This window comes from Enhydra lutris, unplaced genomic scaffold (assembly GCF_002288905.1).
Source record: "Enhydra lutris kenyoni isolate GAN:26980312 unplaced genomic scaffold, ASM228890v2 scaffoldscaffold66, whole genome shotgun sequence".
In the NCBI taxonomy this organism is placed as follows: Eukaryota; Metazoa; Chordata; class Mammalia; order Carnivora; family Mustelidae; genus Enhydra; species Enhydra lutris.
Window position 1 is genome coordinate 7,631,410 of NW_019154150.1, and position 19,343 is coordinate 7,650,752.

Here is a 19,343-nt window from a genome sequence, read left to right on the forward strand (position 1 = left end):
TCCTTACATCATTTTCCTCTTCTGTTCTTTCTCGTGGGCGCCGTCTTTGTTCCTTTTTGGGGAATTCAGACTTCTGCTTCTCCACCCACCAGACTGCATAGGTGGTTATGAAACACAGTTTGTGGAGCCACTCCTCCCCCATCCTACTTTCATTTCAGGCAAAATGAGCCCCCCCCCACTTCTATTTTGCTTAATGTAGATGCTAGTGAGATATAACCTGCATATAGGAAAACACACAAATCATACATTTTCAGCCTGATGGATCTTCACAGAGTGAACGCATGGAGTGACCAAAACCCAGATCAAGAAACAGAACATGGCCAGCCCCCTTCAAAGCCCCTAGAGCCCCCTTTCAGTAATCCCCCACCCCCTGGAATTTCTTTCATCCTGACTTATAACACCACACATTAACTGTGACTGGTTTTTAATTTTATGTAAATGGAATCATTCAATACATACTAATTTGTGGCTGGCAATTTTTCTCATTCATTTATGTTGTTACATGTCCTTGTAGTTAGTTCCTGTTTTTATTGTTCTCTCTCCCTCCCCCCTCTGTATAAAGGACGTATCACGCTTTATTTGTTCCACTGTTGATGGACATTTGGTTTTTCCAGTTTGAGACTGTTAGGAGTTTTGTTGCTATGAATATATTTTGCATGGTTTTCTGCAAACACACATCCTCTCTCTGTTGGATTTGTGTAAGAGTGGAACTGCTCCACAGACTGGCACTTACTTATCTTCAGTAGATACTACTAAGTGATATTCTGTAGTTGCTTTACCAATTTATAATCCCACCAGAAGAGTTCAAGAGTTCTGCTTGCTCTAGAGCCCCACCGGACATTTTTAATTTGAGTCATTCTGCTGTCCGGGTGTTGATAGAGGATTGTGGGTTTAATTTGCATGTCTTCAGTGGCGAGTGGAGCACCTTTCAGTGTTTGCTGGCCATTTAAATACATTTCTGGGGAAGTGCCTGTTAAGTATTTCGTCCATTTACAAAATCAGATTATCTGCTTTTTCCTATTGCTTTGTAGGAGTTCTTTATAATTGTGGGTGTGAATTCTTAGATGGATGTTCTAGAGCAAATGTCTTCTTCCAGCCAGTGGCTTACCTTCCCACTCATCATGAAAGTCCCCAATTTACAATGGTCAAACTCATACTTTAAACTCTAGCTCAAATGTCAGTTTTCTGGTGACTTTTTCCCCATCCCCTATCTCTCAGGGTCATTGCCCACTCCTTGGCCTCCTACAGCATCTGCCTAAAACCCTCTCATAGCAATTGTCACTTTAGCTACAACGATCCATTTTCTTATCGCTCCCCTTCCAGCCCATAAGCACTTTAGGGACAGATGACTATAAATGGAACAGAGGCTGCTATTTTCATGGAGCATCTGGGTATTTTGTTTGTTTTTTACTTTTTAATTATCTGTGTCCTGACTTTCTACTATGTGTATTACCTTCATAATGATAATATATATATATATATCATACCTTAAAGAAATGAAATATATATAATATTGTGCCCTTATCCCTGCCTCATCTCCAACACCATGTGTCGGACCTCTATCTAGCAGAAATTTCAGTCAATGTGGTAAAAAGTAAGCTCTTCATTTTGTTTTTCTGTGCCAGCTCACTTTCTTTTCTGGTCTCTATGCCAGGTGTGGGATGGCAGTATTATAGCCCAGAAACTAAGGAGAGAGATTTGCTCTAACTTCTAAATTTGCTTTACTTCCTTCTCCAACATCCAGACAATGCTTTCTAGCTCTACTGTCTTTTCTTCTCTCTGTTCTTTTGGAAAACTATAACAGCTTCTAAATTGCTCCTTTGCTTACCTTTGTCAGGGAAAAAAAAAAATCACACTTGATGGAGTTAACGATGTAAGGAAGATTTTAGTCAGGACTACTGTAGTAAAGACCAAGATTATTGCCATAGGGGAGAAAGATTGAATTCAATTTCATAGAAACAGAACATGGGAGTTTTTAAGTATTGTGTGGAAAAGTACTGGAGGACTTTAGGGGGCAGATTGGTCAATGTGATTAGGCTGTCTGTATTCGTTAATTGGTGTTTATCCAAGTTAGGCTTCTATCCTGCCAGCAGAAACTGGGAAATGGCTTTAATCTTCTCTTGAGGATTGCATTTCAAAGGGATGACTCCTGGGTCCTTCAGAAAAACATCCCTGAGTTGTAACTGGCTGGGAGAAGAGTTAGTTCTCAAAGGCACAGGGAAAGAATTTCCAATCACCGGCTTTCCAATCACCAGTAAATGCTCTAAGGAAAGGGAGAGCAGAGCCAATAGTCAGAAGGAAGCCTGTCAAAAGTCAGACCTAGGGAAATGTTAGTCTTGGTTATGCTCACCCCAACTTAAATGTCAGAATTTAAACTGATCTTAACATTCTATTTCTTTATTCCAAAATCTTCTATGGCTCTATGCTAAGCACCAAAGGAGCTCTACATTCATGCCCACATTGAAGAATCTCTATGCTCTCACCCCAGGTTCCCCTGAGTCTAACTTCTGCCATACAGGAGGTGGCACTGGTGTGGCATTCTAGAAATGGTCACATGTCAGTGTGTTGATGAGGAGAGTCTCTCTGGTTCCCTAGACCAGCCAATGGTAGCCCAGAGGAAGATCATAAATGGGCGTCATTCTCTGGGGCTGGGACAAGGAGTCTCTGAATCTCTCTGTAAACTCTGCCTGGTGGTGTTAACTGTGGTAGACCCAGTCATTGCTCCTGGTATTCTCCCCACCTCTCTCTTTGAGGATATGTGAAAAAGGGGAGGCAGAGCCATGAAGGCCAAGTCAGCAAAGGTTGCTACCCATGCCACCTGGGCTCTCTGCTCTGCTTTCTGGCAAGTGCGGGTAATGACAGAATTAGTTGTACTTCCTGGTCTTTTTTTTAAAATTTAAAAAAAAAAACAAATTTATTGGACTTTTAATATGAGATTATGGCCAACCATTTTACATCAACTTAGTATTTTATGGATACTGCATATAATACTCTCACTATGTTAGATACAATGACTTCCATTTTGAAGGCAAAGGAACCGAGGTGGCAAGAGGTTAACTTTAAAGTATCACAGGATGTAAGTGAGGTGATGTGACTCTTCGGCTGGGTGAGGGTGGAGTGAGAGAAACAAGACCAGGTAAATTCCAAAGTCATTAGACCGCTAGTTAGATGTGTTTCCAGGAAGACAGGCATTTCCCCTCAGGCAGGTGCTCAGAGAGTGACCTGCCCTGATGTGTGAGTAGTTACCCAGCTGTCCCTTAAGAACTATCTGATGGGTGCATCATGTCAGGGTCAGTTGGGCAAAATTCTGTGACTTCTCCTCATTTGGAAACCACCTGTGCCCCAAGTCATGTCCTACATGTTAGCCAGTCATGTCCTATAATTTTCCTATGAAGGTCAAAGATTGGACATGGCTTTCTTTAATGTTTTCTGAATGATAAGGAAGATCTAAGATTCTCTACCTCTCTAATCCACCAAAGATGCAGAACTCAATAGAAACGGTATAACAAATTTAAGTGTCTGAAATTCAACCTGAAGTTGAAGTGGCAGCATATAATGTTCCTTTGGAGAAGTCACTGTTATACCTCTGCATGTGGAGGGTGAAAAACTGCCTCCCCACTTCCTCTGGTCCCTCAGAAATGACAAGGACTCTTCACCCTACCTGTCCATCAGACATGGGGCTGCCTTCAACTTCTGCTGTGGGTAGAGCTTGGGTCATATTTAATTCTTAGGGCTGCTTTTTTGGGTCCTACTTTTCATGCCTCTTAGATGTACTTTTCTTAATAAAGGGACAAAAGGGTGAGGGATTAGTAACTATAGTTACCATTTATTAAGTTACCATTAACTTTATCAGTTAAGGCTTTTAGTAGCAAATAGTCAAAACTGGCTTGAGCAGAAGGGTAATTTATTAAAGAATATTAGCTTGTACATAGAATCTCCAGCAAAACTAAAGAACAGTTTGGAAGCTGTGCAGCCAGGAACAATATCCCAAATCTCACTACAGAATTTGAGGTAATGAGGACATTGCAGCTGCCACCCCTGGCCATAGCACACAGCTTGACCTGTTAATGCTGAACATTGGAAGCCACATCTAATTTTCCCTGCAGCGACAATGAAATACTATTATTGTCATTTCACAGTGATAAGTGAAGTTCAGAGATGTTAGCTAGCTTGTTTCTTTTTTTTTTTTTTAAGATTTTATTTATTTATCTGACAGAGATCACAGGTAGGCAGACAGGCAAGCAGAAAGAGAGGAGGAAGCAGGCTCCCCGCTGAGCAGAGAGCCCGACGCGGGGCTCGATCCCAGGACCCTGGAACCATGACCTGAGCTGAAGGCAGAGGCTTTAACCCACCGAGCCACCCAGGCGCCCCAGCTAGCTTGTTTCTAAAGTCAGCTAGAATCTCTCAACTGTAAGCTCAGTGGGGGTGGGACTATATTGAGTTTGCTCACCATTGCAAGCTCAGAGCCTAGTATAGTGCCTGGTCCATAGTAGGTGCTGAATATACTTATAGAATGAATAAGCAGGGAAAGTGGTAGAGATAGGTAGGTTACTTTCCCTACTTTCTTTGGTACCATATCCCATGTTTCTGGTCAAAGCATTGGCCAAACCACTCAGGATCAGGCAGTCATAATGTTGTGTCTTCTTGACTGTGGTCATTGGTTCCAAAGTTTGAAGGATATGAATTTGGTCAGATGTCCCATTATATGGAGCAAGACTGAGAGCCAACATGCAGAGAGAAGTGAAAACAGGATTTCTGATTCAATCATTCTGCATGATGTTAATATTGACTCTTTTATAAGTAAGTACTATTGCTCTAGTCAAGAAAGGCAGGTTGAAAGTGGTGCTTGTCATAGGAAGACGGTTTTATTTTGGATGTCAACTCCATTGCCCCATCAGATGTATGTGCTACAAGAAATATTCTAGAACTGGGTCAAAATGTATGTCTTCTCAGTCTTTCTTCCTCTCTCCTTGGCAAGTCCTCAGGCATTTTACCTTACCTATATTTAAATGGAGTCTCTGTTACTTACTGTTTTTCTACCTCCAAACCCGGCTCAATGAATATCACTGAGATCTGTTTGTTGGATACCTGCTTGGCCAAGGTTGGGATGGTGATGATGGAGAGAGGAAAGCAACCTTCAAGGTAGACAGTGCAGATTCTGGTGGCTATGGCTGGTTTCAGGCCACTTGAGAACACTTCTACTGGAAACAGTCTGTTGTTCAGGACTCTTACATGGCCAGGAACAGAGCATTCATTCAGGCTAGCTATAGTAATAGGACTGTTGCGAAGTTGTCAGTGTTATGAAGTTGTCCATGAGTTGCTCTGAAGACCTCTTGCAGGAGCAGAGCCATAGCATGGGGTTCTGTGGATACTGGAATGTAATTGAGAAATTAGATGTTTGCTCTACCCAAGGTAACTCCTGCCTCAGACCATCTTGGTACATTCTTGTAATATGGCGGTTCCTTAATTATTGGGATTCAGTCATCCTCCCTTTGTTCTCACTCTAGCTCCAGCACTGACAACATGACCCTCTCCCACATTACTCCCATGGACCAGTAGCTAGCCCACAGATTAGCTTCTTAGGGAGAGATGTCAGTCCTAATCAAATCAGTTCTTGCAAGGGAGGCCAATGTCACATGCTATGAGCCTAGTGAATTATTTGTAAGTAACCCCTTGGGCTCATTCCTCTAGGGTAGAACTGGAAGGGAAAGGAAAACATTCTAAAGCTTGAATTCTGCCTTAGAAAAGATTTGTTTATGATTTTACTCCAAAAAACAGCTTAAGTTACTCTATAAAGAATTACTCTTGAGATTCATGAGTGTACCAGGTACTTGTCATGCACCACATTGCTTCCTTTCTCAAACCCTCTGATTCTTGTATGTTTCTGGCACTTTGGATCAACCTTATACCTCTCTGTCTCTCTGCTTTGTTGCTTCAGGAATTTTTCTGAAGCCAAGGAGATCATTCAGTCGCAACCAGAGAGAGAGGTGGAGGAATTAACGGGTCCCTTCCCCGGAGCAACCCTTAACCAACTGGGGAAAAGAATCAGTGGAGTCCCTTGACCTCCTTGTCTTTGTAGATGTCTTCTCTCTGGTTCTTTCACACATCCCCAACAGTACTGACCGCTAGATGCCCTAGAGGTAACCAACAATTACTGCCTTATATATCAGCTTTTCTCTCTTCTCTGTCTCATTCCTTACTTTTTCTTCTTGGAACTGCCTCTTAAATAAGTTGTCAGCACCCAAGCTTTTGTCTTAAGCTTTTGTGTTTTGACACCAATTCTCTGACACCAACTGGGTTCCATTCAGACACTAACTACCTGGTATTTTTGTACACCCCACAAAGACAAAGTTCTTCATAATACTGCTCTATTTCAGGTGTCACCTGCAAGCCTCAGGGTCACTTGATTCTGACCTACTGGCTATAAATTGAGAGACTTTATGACTCCTCAGGTTTGATAATTTGCTAGAAAATCCCACAGGACTCCCTGAAAGCACTGTAATTATGATTACATTTTTATTATAAATGTTGTAACTCAGGAAGAGCCATTTGAAAGAGATGGATAGGGCAACCTCTAAGAGGGTTACCAGAGCTTCCATGTCCTCTTTCTGTGCAATCTGGGTACCTCATTTATCCTACACATCAGTATGTTCAATGAGGAAGCCTCACTGAGCCTTGGTATCCAGAGTTACTTTTGGAGTTTCATTACATAGGTATTATTCCTGATTATTATGGGTTAATAATTATTATTGATTAACTCACTGATTAAGTCATGATTGAGCTTAATCTCCAGCTCCATTTCCTTTCCCATATGTTGGGCTGGCCCATAATTCCAATTCTCTAATTACTTGGTTGGTCTTTTTGGTAACCAGTTCGTATCTTGAAGCTATGTAGAGGCTACTGTTATTACTGTTATATTACACTCATTAGCATAACAAAGACACTCCTATCACTAAAGGAAGCTCCAAGGTTTTTGAAAATCTGCCCAGAACTGGGGACAGTGACCAAATGTATTAATTATGCTACAGCTGTACTTTTGGAGTAATTCAAACTGAGATAAAAAGTTTTTATACTCCTATCCAATACCTGGAAAAAGCACTTTGTTTGTGGGTTCCAACTTTCCCTCATGGGGTGAGGGAGTAAGAATCATGGAAGTTTTATGGGACATTATCATGGAAAGCCTCATATCCCCTGCTTATAATAAAAACAAATGACAATCACTTGAATTTCCCGAGTAATAGTAAGTGAATGAGTGCATTGGCCTTGTAGGCCAATGAGAATCATGTGCAAAGCTAAGCATCCTGAAGACTTCCTGGAGTTCCATGTGGACATCCAACATTCTGAACAGCAGTCATGACTGAGACCTAGCTCCCTGGAGGCTTTGATTGCCCCATCCATGTTAATCAGCAAAGGACTCAACTTAATGTCTGTTTTGTAGGGAAAGTTCACTCCTGTTTTATAAGACTTGTGATCCTGTCCATTCCAGTGTGCTTCAGAGCCTCTGAAACACTCTGGCTCCATGCATCTGTATACCCCACTGGGTTTCAGAGCCTTTCTCATCTCTGTACTTGATGGATAGAGCTGCTGTCCCCACTGGCCTTCCCCATCCACCACTGGACTCAGCTCCCTACCACCCTCTCATCTCCAGAGCTTTCATCAGTCAGTTTCCATTTCCCAGACTCAAGTATGTTCTCTGATCATCTCTTCTACTTTCCCAAAATGCCCAGTCTCTGGGACTTTTCGTTCTCCCTGAAATGCTGTCCTTTCTTTCCTTCTAAATCATAAGGAAAACAGTCTGCTGCTGCTCTGCCTATTGCTGCTTGTCTTAGTAACTTTGCTTTTCATAATGAGGCTTAATTGTAAGTTTTATTGACAGACTTATGTTATGCCACAGGAACCCATCTTGAATCAATTAAAATCAATTAATCACACTGTGATTAACTTTAATGGTGGGGTGTTTCCTACACACGGCAAATAACCATTCACATATGTTTCAATTAATATTTTTACCCCTTTTGTTGACAAATGATCTATTGTACTTAAAATTAATTAAATGTTAGCATGGTCCCAATTAACATTGCATTAACAATTTAAAAAATGCCTTGATTGTCAATACTGAGTAAAATCTGTGACAATCTGGCACTTCCATTGTGCAGAGTATCCCATTTAAACACATGGGGCCTAAACATTTTCCAAATATAGAAGATGATGTGGTCAAAATCTCAGGCCATGTTTAAAGCCATTGAAAAGTCTTGAGGGTTTTGGCTCTCACTTGAGTTAATCAGGGGAAGTAAAACCTTATTCACCTAGAAATAGTTGCCTATCCTTCTCTGTCTCTATTTTGCTAAACCAATGTTTAATGTCTCTCATTTGACATTACTTCAGATACAGTCTCTTTTTATTTTGTCAATATTTTATATTACTTTTGTCCCTTTCATCTCTAATACTGTCTAATTCTCCTCTATCTTGAGTGTTTCTTTACCTAAATGCTATTGTGCTATAAATTCCAAACTGCGTCTCATTTTTCTCTCAACCTTTTGTCTTTGAGACCCATCTAAGTAGGTATATGGGTCCTTTTCATATGCAAATATTATTGATCCATGCCCCCATTTAGAAGCTTTCAAATTGTTTCCAACTTTCTCCTTTTATAAGCAGTGCTGGGATGAATATCCTCATGCATCTGAATTTGGGTACCTGTCTGAAATATATTCCTTGGAGAAAGCAATCATTGGGCCATAGAACGAGTGTACACTGTACCCCAGAATCAATCAGCTTTTGCCTAGGAAGAAATGAAGGTCTTGAGATGTTAAGTAATTTGTCAAGGTCAAGTTTGAAGCAAGGCTTGATCTCAGATCTTCTAAATCTAAATGAAATATTTATTTCACAATATGTTACTCCATCTCAATTTCTCAGTGGTTTCTGGAATTGTCTAAATAAAAAACCTTTGGTATGATAGTTTCATGTGTGTTATAGCCTGGAATCTTCCTCATTTTCGTCACCTAAGTAGGGAAAAAATTCAGTATATAAGTTGCAGTTCACACAGAGACATATATAATTGCTATCAAGCTGTAGCGTTGGGAATGTAAGCCCCAATCTATTTTCTTTAAAAAGATCTTCTGTTTTCTGGCAAAGGTCTATAAAACCAGCCAAATATTTTAGAATGGTGATAAAGATGTAACAGTTATCAATCTGAGATATCAAAGTTCCTCTTACAAAAGGGGGCAAACCATTTCTTTAATAATTAAAAAAAAAAAAAAAGAAGAACATAACTTCTACATTTATCTTTATACATAAGCTTACCCTGAAGGGTGTACATGTGTTTGTCTTTGAGAGAAGTATAAAATGATATGTCATCTAAGATTTTGAATTGTCTCTGGAACTTTATATTTCTTTTGGGTGTTTGAAGAAGTCTTGACTGCGAAAATGTCATCCTGAGGTACATTATTCTCCCTCCCTATTTCCCCTGCCTCAGTTCACATTCATTCCTTAAGGGTTAATTGAGCAACTACTGGATTCCACCAGTGGATGACAAGAATGATACATATTCCTTGTCTTTGTAATACAAAGCAGAGGACAATAAGTGACAGATCTGTGTGCTGAGCCAAGTACTGTAGGTGACCTGAGGGGAGAGCCATGAATCAGTGAGAGTAAGCAAAGAGTAGGGAGGCGATGCCTGAGCTGGACTTTAACAGATGTGGAGGAGGTAGTCAGGCGGAGGAAGGAAGGTAGGTGTCACAAGTACAGGAGACAGCAGAGCCCTTCTTCCTCGCCCTGCACTGACACCCCCACCCCCTTCTCCTGTCCCTACAGTAGCCATGTTCAGAAATAATCCAGCATCCCTGAGGGATGAGGAACAAATGTTCTACATTGCACCATGCTAAGCATACCCCTCCAGTACTTGTGCCTGTGAAATGCATTTCACGCCTCATCTGTTCCCTAAATGAGATGTGAAAGCAGTTTACACCTCGTTTACATTTGTGCTGTTTTACCAAACAGCATAGATACAGCTCCATCCAAAGTAATGAAATGAGGTCAGTCACCCCTTTCTCTCCTTGGACTGAATCCATCCAGCTCTTCAGGTTCTTCCCAGGCTCTGGTGGTTCCCAGGCAACCAGGAATCTACTAAGTGTTGGGAGAGAAGGTGCAAGGCTTAGACATGTAGGCAGCCACTGGTATTCTATTCCTTGTGGGTGGGGCAAATGGCCTTTCTTTCAAGCCAACAATTTAAATTTATTTAAAATGCAGAAATCATAAATGGACAGTTAGAAGAATTTTAACTTTTGTATATAGCTATATAATCAACACTCAGATTAAGATATGGAACACTTCTCTTACCCCTGAAGATTTTCTCATGTCCCTTTCCAGTCAATAGCCCAATCCCCAAAGATAGCCTCTATTTTGTCATTTATCACCATAGGTACGTTGTCCTTGTTCTAGAGCTTCAAATACATGAAAGCATATAATGTGTACTCGTCTGCTCAAATAATGTCTGTGAAGTTCACATGCGTTGTTGTAAGATCAGTGGCTCATTCCTTTGAATTTTTGAGCGGTAGCTCATTACCTGGATGAACCAGTTTAATCATGCTCCTGTTGATGGACATTTGGGTTGTGTTCTGTTTTTGTCTATTATAAGGAAAACTGCTGTGAATATTCCTGCCCAAGGTTTACAGATTTAGATACTGAGTACTCTCAGGTACATAGTTAGGAGTGGAATTTCTGGGGTATAGTGTCAATGTATTTTAGCTTTATTAGAAACTCCCAAACAGTTCTTCGAAGTGATTGTACCATTTCATACACCCATTAGTAGCAGATGAAAATTCTGGTTGCCTTTGATGATTCAAAGTAATGAGATTGTGTTGGAAATCACTGTAAAGTAGCACAAATGCATTTAAGGAACTTGGGATAAAAGACAAGATTAAAAATTTGGGAAGAGAACTAGAACATGAAAAGAATTCTATGTATGGGTCTGTATTGCCCCCACTCATATCCCATCAGTGTCCTGATTTTGCCTAAAACTCACAATACTGAAAAAAGTACAGTACATTTTGTGTATTCCAAACTACATGGCTGTAGCATATAAGAAGTGAGTACTAGAAGTTGTTCACCAAATGTAGACTGATAATGTTTCTAATTTTTGCCTATATGATTAATGAATATTTATATCTTATTTCCATCGAGTTTTTCGTGCTTGATAATTAATGGAGTAGAGCATTTTATTTATTTCTTACCAATATTTGTATTTTTTCTTAGTGAACTGACTTCATGTCCTATGCCAATATCCTCTAGTGTTTAATTCCTCCTGGTGGTGTTTATATGGCTGTCTATTGCTATTGCTTGTCATATATGTTGCAAATACTTCTCTCATTTTGTTGTTTATCTTTCTTTTATTTATTTTTTAATTTTTTAAAAATATTTTATTTATTTATTTGACACACAGAGAGAGATCACAAGTAGGCAGAGAGGCAGGCAGAGAAAGAGGGGGAAGCAGGCTCCCTGCTGAGCAGAGAGCCTGATGTGGGACTTGATCCCAGGACCCTGAGATCATGACCTGAGCTGAAGGCAGAGACTTAACCTACTGAGCCACCCAGGCGCCCTATCTTTCTTTTAGAAAAGTGACTTTTATTACCTAAAAAATACTATTTGCTCATCATAAAACATTCAAGCAATGGAGAAAGGGTCATAGGAAGATAAAAAGTCTTCCAAATTCCATTCCCCAGAGACAAAACAAAAAACAAATTCTAGAGATAATCAGTAACATTCTGGTGAAAATCACTTCAAACCTCTCTCTCTGCATATAATGGAGAAAAAGAACTGAGTATGTAGGTAGAAGTTTAGAAGAATTGCCTAAGAGTACAATATAAATTATAATTAAAACAGTTATACTTAAGATAATTAGGTCTTTATTACAAAATATATTAATTTTCAAAGATTCTTTAGTAAGAAAAAAATTCAAGAGTTTGGAATTATGTTTGAACCATATAATTTAACTTTGGAAGGTATCTGGAAATATTTGCTATAAAAGTTGAAGAATTAGCAATCATACTTTCTTCTGTTATTTCCTTAACACTGATGATTTTATTAGTTATCTTATTTTAACGTTGCCAAGTTTTATAACTTTTACAGCCTTTTCTCTAACTGTGATTCCCACAGTGGTCAATTTTTTTTTTTTCTATTTGAAAACATATCATCAGCATTTCTTTTACCTTGGCATTGCATTTATATTTTCTTTACTTTGGTTTATTGCTATTTCTATTCATTTTATTATTCTAACAATTTTCTTCATGAGACGTTCACAGTGTTAGATTTCCTGAGTTCTTTCATCTTTCAGGATATTTCTCAGTTGCATTTGTACTTGGAGAATGACTTGGCTAGGTATCCAATTAACGAATATGTCTTCTTTTTACTCAGAACTTTATGGATATTGCACCATTGTCTACTGATATTAAATGTTGCTTGGATAATGCTGAGCCCAACAGGAACCTCAACAAATCCCCCTCCTACACACAATCACACACTCCATAAGCCGATCTATGATTTTCTCTTCCAGCCTCGATGCCCACCTGATTTTTCTTTTTTTAAGTATTTATATTTTGATGATTACTCTGGAGATTATACTGTCTGTCTTTGACTTGTTGAAGTCTGATATTATTTGGAACTACTATCCTCTTCATGGACCATGTTAAAAATTTTAACTTCATTTAACCTCCTATCAATTTATATACAATTGTTGTGCATTTTAGTTGACTTTACATTTTAAACACAATACTAATAATTATTATTAATAAAACACAATTAACAATAATAATAATTATTATTGTTATCATTATTTTATACAGGAAGCATTCATTTTGGTTGACTTACATATTTGGCTTTTTGTTGTTCTTTGTTTCTTCCTATATCTCCAAGGCTCCATGTGGAGTCATTTTCTTTCTGCCTGAAGAAGATTCTTTGTTCTTTTCCATAAGTGTGTTCTAGATTCTTCCCATTTTTATTTGTCTTTGTTTCACCTCCATTCTCCAGTTGTATTTTGCAAGTATTGAGTTCTAGATTTGTAGTATTGTGCTTTTTGCACTTTGAAACTATGAGTCCACTATCTTCTGTTTGATTCCATTGTTTCTGAAGAGAAGTCAGTCAGCCAACAGTCTGATTGTTCTATGTAATGAGGAGTCTGACTGCTGACAGCTTTTGAGCAGACAGCTTTTTGAGCCCACCAATAGTGCAAGAGGGTTCCCTGTCTCCACATCCCCACCAACACTTGTTGTTTCTTGTGTTTTTGATTTTAGCCATTCTGACAAATATGAGGTGATATCTTATTGTAGTTTTGATTTGCATTTCCCTGATGATGAATGATGTTGAGCGTCTCTCTATATGTGTTTGTTGGCCATTATATGTTTGTGGAAAAATGTCTATTCAGGTTTTTTTTCCCCCATATTTTAATTAGATTACTTGTGTTTTTGGTTTTTGAGTTTTATAAATTCTTAATGTAATTTGGATATTAACCCCTTACTGGATATATAATTTGCATATATCTTCTCCCAATCAGTAGGTTGCCTTTTTGTTTGTTGGTGGTTCCACCTGTCTTCTCTTTGCTTTATATCTGGATGTCTCTTTGGTTTAGGAGTCTTAGGAAGCACATTGGCCAGATTTGAAAAAAAGAAGATCGGTGTGCTGTTTCTGAAACATGTAGGATTACAATTTAGGCAGGGTCCAGGAAGGAACATAGTCCAAATATGAAGGCAGAGTTTTTTTTTTTTTTTTCTGGGCTGGTGACCAGGTGCAAGTGATGGGCCTCAGCCAGTGTCTCAAGGTTGGTTTTATATTGGAGTTCAGCCTGTCATAGGAACTTCTGCTGAGGGTTGAGGACCCTTGGGAAGTTTCTTCTTTAGGCCCAGAACAGCTCCTTGAGCTGACTCTTTTCTTATACCAATCCTTCAAGAACCTATCCAGATGTTTTTTCCTCAGTAATCAGCACTACCTACTACAGCTTTGGGTTTTCATATTCCAGAGATTGGTTGTGTGAGAAATCAGTCTCTCTAGCTGTCCTGAACAAATGTCCTGAACAAATTAAAACATTTCTGTTTTAAGAGTTTTATTATTTACTCCTCTGGGCAGAAGGTACCCCAGAGTGAAGAAAATAGGAGAACAAGAAAGCCTATAGAACTGTGAGATCCTGATTCCTCTGACTTCTTTTTGAGTCAGAATAATGTAAGGCCTTTGGCCTTACTATAGGTTAGTATACTGGGTAAGAAGCTGGGTTTTAGATTCAAGTTCTGGTTCTACTATTTACCAATTGTGTGATTCAGATGGCTTACTTAGCCTTGTTCTTTAGTTTCATCCTTGCTAAAGGGATATGATAATAGTATCTACCTTCTGGGACTTTTTAAGGATTAATTGAGCTAGTACTATAAAGGGGGCCAGGCTTACTTGGTACATAGTAGGTGTTCAATGTACATTTGCTATTATTAGATTCCTTGCTTTTCTTCTTCATCATGGAATCCTTACATCTCCCACTCTTCTTAGGAAGGTCACATGGAGAAGAGTCCTGGTAGAGGAATCTTGGTAGAGGAACCTGGTAGAGCCTCTTCACTGAGGGAATTCTCCCCATGAGCATCCTTTTCCTGTAGGAATCCTAAAACAAGGAGGACTCTTACCCCAACAAAACCCTTCCCATGAGAATCCTTCCCTATGAGAACATTTGTTCATGAGGACCTTTTCCCTTTAAGAACTCTTACTTCATGAGGATCCCTCACCCATGAGAACCTTTTTTCCATGAGGACCCTACCCTTAGAAAGTCTCTTTTCCCATAAGGACCTGTTCCATCTGAGTACTAATCCTTCCAAGAGGCCATATTCCCCTTTAAATATTGCCTCCATGAAGACCTTTCTCCATGAGTATCCTTACCTTAAGAGGACTATACTTTCTAAGAACTCTTGTTTCTCAAGGACTCATACTCTGGAAGTGGCTTCAGGAGACTCCTGGAAAAATTAGTACCAAACTTTGGGACAGTTTCTCTTCCTGAGACCCTCTAGCTGGGTTATCAGAACTCAGTCCTAAGACAAGTATCGCCTCTCTTGACATTGTGCATAATTGGCTGAGGGCTTTCTCTTCATTTTGGATATACATCTGGCTTTTGGGAGAGGAACAGTGGTGGCAGGCTGGCATGGACAATACTCTCATTTTATTGATGATCCTGATTATTTTCCTTCTGCTGTGTATGCAGTGACAGGAAAATGGGGTGTGCAAACCACATGCCCATTAGTTCAGGATGCTCTGACAGCAGACTTTTTTGTGGGATGTCACAGCACTATGGGCATAACTGGGTAAGCATTCTTCTATAGGAAGGTATATGACAGGTTCTGTGGTCTCTGGAACTAATCATCCAGAGGAATTGGAAGAATAAATTGTGGGATATAAACAAAGCGGAATGTATAGGTATTGAATTCAACATTGTTTTGTTCAGTTGCACTCAGTTAACTATATTGTTTCAAATTGTGGTAATTTAAAAAGTAAAATATGGTATTCCAAAGAGAGGAATCAGTATTATCAAAACCGAGGGCATTAAACGAAGGCCAACATGCATGGCTTTTTATTCTGGAAAAGTCTGGCAGGCCCTACTGCCAGAAGTACATGGTTGGTAAAGAGAAATCATGGGAGAGGAGGCCAGAGAAGCATTATAGTTCAGACCCTAAGTCTGTGCTAAGGATTTTTGATGAGATTTTGTAAGCAATGAGAATCCAGAACAGGTATTCAGGAAAAGAGTGATCCAAATCACTTGGGAGAAAGGTTATACTACTATTGGTAGTGTACAGAATTGGAAAAGTGAGAGGCTGAAAGAAAGGATTGCATTAAGATGCCATTGTAGGAAGCCAGTTCCAAAATGATAAAGGGCAGAAGTAGGGAAAGGAATGGATGAAGCAGATATGAAAGCTTGATTAATCCCTCCTCAGTGATCACAGGAATGAAATGGAGGCAAATCAAAGAAGGCTTAAAGTTTCTAGCACAGGTGATTTGGAAATTGTCAGTCTTACCAAATGAGGTGTCACATGCCTACTGAGAACATCATGGGCAATCATCCTTGATTATTGAGTAATGTGGAGAAGGGTATGTAGAGTGATGATGAGTACACTGGGTGGAAATTAGAACACACAGGTCCTACTTCTACCCCTTCCATAAACTGGTAACCTAACTGGGAATAGAGCTGTTAGCCTCTAATCTCTTCAATATTAATATGCATGGCTTGCTGATTTTTTTGAGTGGGGATAGTCTGTTTTGAAGGTCTGCACATTTCTGCTTCCTACTGAAAATGCAAATTACACTTTGTTTTTCTTCTGATTGCTTGTATATCCAAAATAGAAGAAAGGCACCTGGATGAAGCATTTTCAGAGACTTTGCAATTCCCTTAAGTGGATCCCAGGGCCCTTAAGTTTCTCTTAGGTTCCTTTGAGGTCTCTCAGCCCAAAGACTGTCACCACATGTCTTCCCTCTTGTCCACACTTTCAGCAGGTGTGTGTAGGCGGAGCTCAAAGTTAAAAGTAACTCAAGTAAACTCACACATCTTTTTTTGCAACTTGCTCTTCGGTTGAAGCTCTTAAATTGTCAGTATTTTTCTTAGTGGCTAAACAGAACTAAAAACAAAGACAGTAGCCACTAATAACCACACTATGCCTCCTATTTTTGCTCCTAAACCTACCTCCCCAACAGACATAGCAGCAATGTGATAAGAATTGCCTATATACATAAGGAACCCCAAATATAATGTTCCTGAGATAATGCTCATTGACAATGACTCCAAAGTTGAATCACAAGTAAACAAAGGGGTTATAACACAAATGAGCTGTTTAAAGCTCACATTCCAACAACAGTAGCTTCAGTAACTTAAATAAAAGGACACTTGCTTCCAAAGCCAGGGAAAGATTTAGAGAGGAGTACTCAGTTCTACCACATTGGGAAAGTTAATTCAGTTACTTAGTGTTGCCTATTTACTAATTCCATAGTGATTGAATTATTGGTGGCTTTGGAGATACAAGTTAGAGCTCTAGAAATAAGAGATGTCTTCCAAAAGTCTCAGATAAGAGGCCATTTTGCTATCTCATGTGATTGAGGAAATTTCCATTGGGTTACTTTGGAACTCACTGAAATATCTGCCAACTGGAGTTCCATGATAATGGAACAGAATAATGAATTTCTCCTAATTTCTGTTCCAGATAACCATCTTAGTCCACAGGACCAATTCTTTAGTAGTTTTCCATATATCCATGGATATGGCTCAATAACAAAGAAATCACTATGTCACGGCTATGAATTAGTAAATAGTGTCTTTCTAAAACTTGAAGGATGACAAGAAATGGTAGAGATGTGAAGGAAGAATTAATAAGTTCCCATTCTCTCTGCTGAGAGGAATAACCTACCTAGGAAGTTAAGAAGACCTCTGGTAAATAAAAATATAACAACTCAATAAATAAATTTCTCTTGACTGAATTGAGAATGAGAACTGATTATCAGCAATGGATGTGTGTGTGGGGGGGCGGCATGCAAATATATGATCATATTAGATTTACCAACCAAGTTTTGCAAGGATTTATGCAGAGTGGGAAAACCCCAATATGGCACCCCAGATGGCCTCGAGTGTAGATGATAAGCTGAAGGTTATGGGGACACTAGACAGGTATTAGAGGCAGATATTGTCTTGGTGAGTTTCCTTCTGTTTGTTTAGGTGGAATGTGTGGGGAAGAGAGATAGGATTCAAGGGGTGGAGAGAATGTTTAGCCCCAAAGGATTTTCCTGCCCAAGTCTGCCTTGTTTTGCTTGTATTTACCAAAATACCCCATGCAGTCCCTATGAAGACTATTGTTTTTCAATAAATTGAAACCTTTTTTTTTTCTTTTGATATTTTATTAAAGATTTAAACACTAATATGTTTGAGCCATAGAACCTTCTGAAGCAGCTAGGTCAGGTGCTACTAAAACTGAACAGACATAGACAGACTTCCTACCACCACATAAGGATGAGTAAACATTTTAAAACCTTCCCAATATACGTCTATATAAAATCTACAACTATTTATAAATCTCTATCTATCAATTTCCCATCTATCCATCTATAAAATCAGTAATAAAAAATTTAGGATACCAATATAGACAAATAGTCCCCTTACAACAAATTTACTGCCATTGATAGATAAATAATAATAGAATTCAATGAAATCAGAGGGGAAATTAAGTCAATAAATTGTAAGTAGAGAATCATGAAATAATTATCTTTCATGGAAACAGGAGAGTCCTTAGGAATAAAAAAAAATGATGGAGTATTAAAAAAAATACTTAATGACCCAATAATTTGCTGACTGCATATTTCACTTCCCACAAACCTTCCTCAAAGTTTATCCAGGTAACTTAGATAAAACATAAACTTAACAAAAGAAAAAAGAATCCTAATTATTCAAGTGCTGTGAACACAGAAGGAAGATGCATCACAGTGTCTGGCTAGACAAATACCACAGAAGGTGAATGCTTTCCCTACCAATGGGATGGATATGGTTTGGTGATGGATCTACTCCATTAGAACACTGTTTCTTCTCATCTGCAGAAACCAGGGAAGTGTGGATGCATTAATCAAAACAATCCCATTCTTTGTCTGTAGATTAGCCCTTTTTGTAATACTTCCCTTCTCTGCTCTTGTTCATCAAAACAGGCCCAGATCTGTACTGGTTAATTGTCCTCATGGATGTAACATCAGAAGCGAGAAATTGTTTTTTAACAACTTAAATCCTCCTAAGGATAATCCGAGGGGTGGGGTCTAATTGTTCTTCACTTCTTTTTTTATATAAGGAGATAAAAGTTGACTAATAATTAGTGTGTTCATATAATTTATATTGCAAACCAGGACCATTCTCAGAATGAAAATAGGAGCTATTGATAATTGTCCTAGAACAATGGACAAAATGGGATTAAAGGACCTCTACTTATAATCAAAATAAAAATATATCTAACTGGGTTTCCATGATTTATTGCACATTTAAAATTAAAACACTTAATAACCAACAGAGACATGGTCATATGACTTTTATTTTAATTCCCCTTGAGGGGAGAAAATATAATAACCTACTGAAAAATGTCCTATACAGTCTGACACCTGATTTCTTTATTTTTCATCCTCCCAAGGTAAGATAATCATAAATGGAACTTCAATAAATCTATTACATAAAAGAGTGAACCCTGATGACCCTCACAGAAAGTAGATCTAGAAGTCTGGTAGCTGTTGGAGTAATATTCCTACAGCTCAGAAAAAAGTGAAGATATTCAAACTTTGTAAGAAGAGATCATCTAGATAGGGAATATCAACTA